The 6517-nt window shown below is 40.6% G+C and overlaps 1 pseudogene; it reads right to left on the minus strand.

Moving 5' to 3' along the window:
- Nucleotides 1-743: 743 nt before the first annotated feature.
- LOC100442269 (large ribosomal subunit protein uL16-like) lies at nt 744-1269 on the minus strand (annotated as a pseudogene).
- Between the last annotated feature and the right edge of the window lie 5248 nt (nt 1270-6517).

Raw genomic sequence — 6517 nt, forward strand, 5'->3', positions numbered from 1 at the left:
AACATGAAAACATAATAATCCGTCATTGCCATGCTGAATGAACTTTCCAAAGGGTTCATTCCTTTATCTTGCTGTAGAGAGGTGGCTGTCAGGTTCCACTTTCTGAAGTTTTCAAATGTTCTTTCTCTCTTTCTCTTTCCCTCTTTCTATACAAAAGGAAGTATTGGAAGAAATGTCCCCAAAAATGTTTTGAATTCACAGCAACTTTATCAAATACAAAGATAAATAAGTAAATAAATAAATAACTTGAAATATTGTTATGAGGTCAATTTTCCATTTATCAAAATTTCCTTTCTTGACAAACAATTCACTGGTCATTTTAAGTTTTAAGGAAAGTGCTGTATTTAATGGCTCATTCATATTTTCGTTGCTTGAAGTTGTCCATAGTTTACTGACTGCATATTCTTTCTCTTCAGCAAAATGGCAGTACATTGATGAAGAACATGGGATGCCTTGGGTTAAAACCACAGTAAATGTAACCTAACACTCTTAGATGCTTGCTGTGTAGGCCAGAGCCTCCTAGTCTATAATGTGAGTAGGACATATACTATACAGCATAAGATAAAGTTTAAACATGTTAGTGTTCAACTATAGGATCTCAAAGCAATTTAAAGCACTGAGGTTGCCTAGGGACAAACATTTTCATGAATTCTATTTATTTATTTATTTATTTTTATTTTTTAGATGGACAGGAGGTAGGATTTATTGGTGAGTATTAAGAGGGAGCAGTACAGTGGAAGCCCTCATGAGTGCGGGGTCTGCCACTTGTCCAGAGGGCCATGACTAGGGATGTAGGTGACCCCACAGCCATCTGGGATGAGCCGCTTCTCAGCCACCATGTCTTCAAATTCATTCGCATTGAACTTGGTGAAACCCCACTTCTTTAAGATGTGGATCTTCTGGCGGCCAGGGAACTTGAACTTGGCATGTCTATTTGAGCCTGTCAGCCCCAGCACAGGACAACGTCTTGTTGATGCGGATGACGTGGAAGGAGTGGAGCCACACCCGGATATGGAAGCCATCTTTGCCACAACTTTTTACCGTGTACTTATTGGCACAAATTCGGGGAGCCTCCAGGGCTTCAGAGGACAGTTGCTCAAATTCATCTGACACCATGTGGCCATAAAGCGGAAACTCATCCACTTTTACCTTCTTCCGCCCCAGGTCAGAGATGCGAATCTTGGCATCAGGGACATCTTGGCAGAAGCGAGACTTTGGGTATGGCTTGTTCTTACAATACCAGTAACAACGGGCCGGGCGGAGGCCCATGGCAACACCAGGATCTTCAGTGGTGCACTCAAGGGAAAGAGAGCATGAATTCTTAGTAATATAATAATTTATGTACTTTACTTCAATTTATTTTTATTTATTTATGTTTAACAAATAGAATTGTGTGTGTGTGTGTGTGTGTATATATATATATATATATATATTTTTTTTTTTTTTTTTTTTTTGAGACAGAGTCTTGCTATGTTGCCCAGGCTGGAATGCAGGGGCGAGATCTCAGCTCACTGCAAGCTCCGCCTCCCAGGTTCACGTCATTCTCCTGCCTCAGCCTCCCAAGTAGCTGGGACTACAGGCGCCCCACCACCACGCAGGGCTAATTTTTTTTTTTTTTTTTTTTTTTTGTATTTTTAGTAGAGACAGGGTTTCACCATGTTAGCCAGGATGGTCTCAATCTCCTGACCTCATGATCCAGCCGCCTCAGCCTCCCAAAGTGCCGGGGTTACAGGCGTGAGCCACCATGCCCGGTTGAATTGTATATATTTATGCTGTACAACATGTACAATATATATCCAACATATATATTGGATATATATCTAGACACTATGGAATGGCAGAATCAGGCTAATTATCATATTCCATTTCCTCACACACTTACCATTTTTGTGGTGACAGCACTTAAAATCTACTCTCTTAGCACATAGTACATTGCTGTTAAGTATGATCACCGAGTCCCGAACTTATTGCTCCTAATTGAAATTTTAAAATTGATTTCTTTCTTATCTTCTTGTCTTTACTTGGAAGCCAACTATTGTTTTTCTTGGTTGTTAAGTGATGTGTGGCATGCTAATCTGAGGTCCGTTTTGCAAGTTCTTGAGAACAGATTACCCAAGGAAACAACCACCATATTCCCTAGTGTCTTATGATGTAACCAGTGGAATGGTACTCATGGGAGGAGAGGGAAGAGGTAAACATTTGGTTTTGGACCTCAGCTCATGCAATTTTGCTCTGTGGTGGGGACCCTCTACTGTTTGGCTTTCCAGTGTTACTGTGGGTATTCTTTTATATGCTGAGGAAGTTGTAGGAAAGTAAGGAAAATAAAACACTTTTTTTTTTTTTTTTTTTGAGACAGAATCTTGCTCTGTTCCCCAGGCTGGAGTGCAGTGGCACAATTTCAGCTCACTACAGCCTCCACCTCCTGGGTTCAAGGGGTTCTTCGGTCTCAGCCTCCCGAGTAGCTGGGACTACAGGCACTCACCACCACACCTGGCTAATTTTTGTATTTTTTCGATAGAGGTGGGGTTTCACCATGTTGGGCAGGCTGGTCTTGAACTCCTTGACCTTAATTGATTCACCCACCTCAGCCTCCCAAAGTGCTGGGACTGCAGGTGTGAGCCACTGTGACTGGCCCGTTCATTTTTTACATCAGCACATCTGGTACTCCCCGCTAAGGATGAGGAACTTCACACTGGAGCAAGATGATTAGGAGAAAAATGAATCTGCTTTGCCACCTAGTTTGGGAGGAATTGATGGAGCACGCACTTTTGAGGGACACATGATCTCTTTCTCAGCAGTAACTTGCTAATGCTGTACCAGCTTTCAGCTTGTCTGGAAATGGCAAGAGTGTTCTCTGAGTGTCTTATGGACACAATGAATCAGCTTTACCTCAAAATAAAAGTTAAAAAAAAAATACATTCTGTCTTACCCCATGATACAATGCTAAGTGCATTCATATGCACACACACGGAGTCTTTCTGTCTAAAAAACAGCATTGTGTTTACATCCTGCCACCTATCTCAGAGGGACTGACTAAGACTTGGAAAACTCTGATGATATCCTTTAATCTTTTCCTTAATATGGAAATGGTTTTTTTTTTAAAGTATTTCTCTTAGGTTGGATGCATGGTGGCACATTATCATGCCTTATTACTTAACATTCACATCTCCCTCCCAATAATTTAAACCATTCAAATATTTGTTGATAATTTTCGTATTCCCATTTCATGTTTGCACAGCCAAGTAACACATGTAAAATTCCTTTAATCTCTCCATACAAAATAAATCCTCCATTGCCTTAATTATTCCTAGTAGTGCTTTCTGAACTTTTACCAGCCTTGTTTGGCAGAATTATGGTGAAAAAGTTGAATCCAGGCTGTCAGTAGCAAAGTGTTTGCCATGCTATTATCCTTGGCAATTGCAGGCCTCCTCCAGGCTACAAAACAGCTCAGTGCCTACCTCCTTTTCCCTGCTTTCTACTGGCCTACAAATTCCAGCTGTGGTCAGCTGGTGAGCTCTGAACTACAGGGACAGCGTGGCGCATGTTTTGGGCTTGACTCAGGGATCATGTAATGTTGGGACAGTGAACTTTCCGATGGGAGCCAATAACACCCATGGTTGTTTTCACCTCCTGACCAGAATGTCTCAACTTAATTCAATCATCTGAACATCAATGAGGGTGACTGGAAAAAAATTTTTATCACAGCACTAAAATAAAAGCAGTTCCAAGATGTTTTCTTTTCCATTGCACATTTTCAGAGCTTTGATTTTCCTGGTAAAATGCTCTTTGCATGTGCCATGTTCCCAGATTAGGAGAATATGATACCCAAGGGAGAAGAGGTAAAAATGCACATAGATAATTTTACACTATGACACCGTGGTTAAGGCTTTCAAGGATGCTTTTAACGATGCTATGTGCCATGGTTTTAAAAGTCACTTTCAAGTTATTTATTTGCATATATTTTGTTTCCTCTTAAAAAGTCTTTAAATGAATAAAAGAGGAGAAATTGTACAAATTTCTTCTTTTACTGAGTACCTACTCTTGCTTTGTGTTCATGAGTGAAGAGAGATGAGGAACATACAGAATATTAAGTGGTATATTTAAGATACTTGTTCATTTTAAGATTTAGGCTTGCAATTTAGGTGTGCCTAATTTGTCTGCTTTGGGAGCTCAAAGGTCAAGTTGCTACCACAATTAAGCATCAGTATTCCTTAATTTGAAGTGTTAAAAAATACGTGTGTGTGAGCGTGTGCATATCTGTGTTCAACTATCTGCCTTTATTAGTTTTCTAGTCCTGCTGTACATAACACATCACTACAGACTTACCACCTTAAATACATAGGTCCAAAGTCTGACACTGATTTCATTACTGGCAACAGGTTCTTTGATGTGAGGCAAAAAGAGTTTTCCCAGACAAGTCTTCATTGGAGCTTGTGCCGGGGCATAAGGGAGACAGCAAGAGAGAAAGAGAGAGAATTCCCTGACTAATTCCACTAGAAGGCTGTGGGGCTTTTTTGTTAGGCAAAACATGGGAATTGACATGCAAGTTGGGCTGCAAAGGACATAAAGGGTAGAGCGCAGGCTAGCATTATCTGGTTGCAATGGTTGAGTAATGAACCATCTGGTGGTCTGGCCAGTGGCAACAAGCTGCATTCCTTCCTGAGGTGGGACACTCTGCAACCTTGGTTATCTCCTAAGGTCAGTTTCTGGAATTCTTTAAGTAAAGACATGTTTAAACGGTGATGTAAGTGAGGTAGTGGTGTGAGTTCTGTGATCAGTGAGAATGCATAAAAGACTCCGCTAGTGGGGGTGACTTGAAACTGAGCTTCGTCTCCACTCTGCCTCAGTTTCTGTGGATTAAAATTGAGGTGTCAGAAGAGTGGGGCTTCTTACCAGAGACAGTGGGAAAGGATGAAGCTATTGACGGAATTCAGTTTGTTGTGGTTGTAGGCATGAGGTTCCCATCTCCTTGTACTCTGTCAGCTGGGAACTGGTTATATTTAGTAGAATTCTCTTCCCAGTCCTTGTTTGTGGCCACCTCCTATCTAGAACCAGCAGAGGCATGTGGAAGTTGAATGGTTCTCGTATTTGGAAGCTCTGTGACTTCCCCTTCTGCCTTCCTCTTTCACCACATCTCTCTGACACCAGGCAGGGAAAATTCCCTGCTTTGAAGGGCTCATGTGATCAGATTGTGTCTCTCCAGATAATTAAAAAAAAAAAAAAAAAAAAAAACCCTACTTTGAAGTCTGTAACCTAAAAATTACCCTATATTAAAGTCTGTGCCCTAGAATTTTATCTGCAGTCACTTTTTTGTTATTGTTGTTGTTGTTGTTTGTTGGTTTCTTTCTTTCCTCTTCCTTCCTTCCTCCTTCCTTCTTTCTTTCTTTCTTTCTTTTTTCTTTTCTTTTTTTTTTTTTTTTTGTCATGTACTATAAGCAGCTATTTACAGATTCTAGGGATTTGGTCATGGATTTTTCTGTGTGTGTGGCGGAAAGGGGGCACTATTTAGCCTAAGACTTTCCAGCGTCCTCGTTCTCTCTCTCGCCCTCTTTCTCTGCAACATGACCTCAAGAACAAGAAAAAAGATAAGATGCTGAGTCAGAAAAACCTGACTTCGAAATTCTTTCCCCTACCAGCAGCTCACTAATTACCCAGCTGGTAATTTGATAACGGGAATTTTCTTCATCCTTTCAAAGTTTTGTTTCATTTCTTGTTGTTGTATTTGCTTCATCAGGTAATTGTAAAATTAATGATATAGTCAGGTGTCTGCATCTAGTGCTATGCCTGGGGTATGGCACGGGAGGGTGCACTTTTAATCCAATTTTATTTCAGAGGAACCATTGTACATCTTGTTTCTTATCAAAAGTTGCTTCATGGCAGTTACCCCAGGTCACTGAGACCAAGCCAGGGCTGTCATTCTCAGAGAGGGAGATGGAAGGGAGTGATACAGGGGAGGGCCTAGCAGGCAAAGGAAGTTGGAAACTGTCCTCTGTAAGCCCAGCACGTGGGAAGCAGCTAGGTGCATTAATTTCACCTTTGTCATCCCTGGCATTGAAAAACCACAACCAGCTTACACAAAGGATTCTCAAATGGAACTTTCTCAAATTTATGGTGAAAAACACTAGGAAACTGCTTTGAATTGAAGCATGGCACTGATTATTATCCAGTTCATCCTCTCTGCTAAAGCCATTTGACTCTCATGTGCTTAATAAGAGATCCTTGGAAACATTAAGTGCTATCCAAGAAGCAAAAATAAAGCAGAACAACCAAAACAAAATGAAAACAAAAAGAAAGAGCAATAACCTGCTGGTAATAGGAGAAAATTTTATTTTTTATCTGTTTTCTTCAAATCTTGCTTATAGGTGAAAGAGAAAATTATTTAAGTAAATAAAATGCATTCCCTAAAGAAACAAAAAAGATACTCAGAGGTCCTCTGAAAGCCAGCTCCCCACCTTCTTATTAGACTATGACTGAACATTTGCCCAATTGGACATATCACACCCTCTGGCTAGAATGT

This window comes from Pongo abelii, chromosome 22, assembly GCF_028885655.2.
Source record: "Pongo abelii isolate AG06213 chromosome 22, NHGRI_mPonAbe1-v2.0_pri, whole genome shotgun sequence".
Taxonomy (NCBI): Eukaryota; Metazoa; Chordata; class Mammalia; order Primates; family Hominidae; genus Pongo; species Pongo abelii.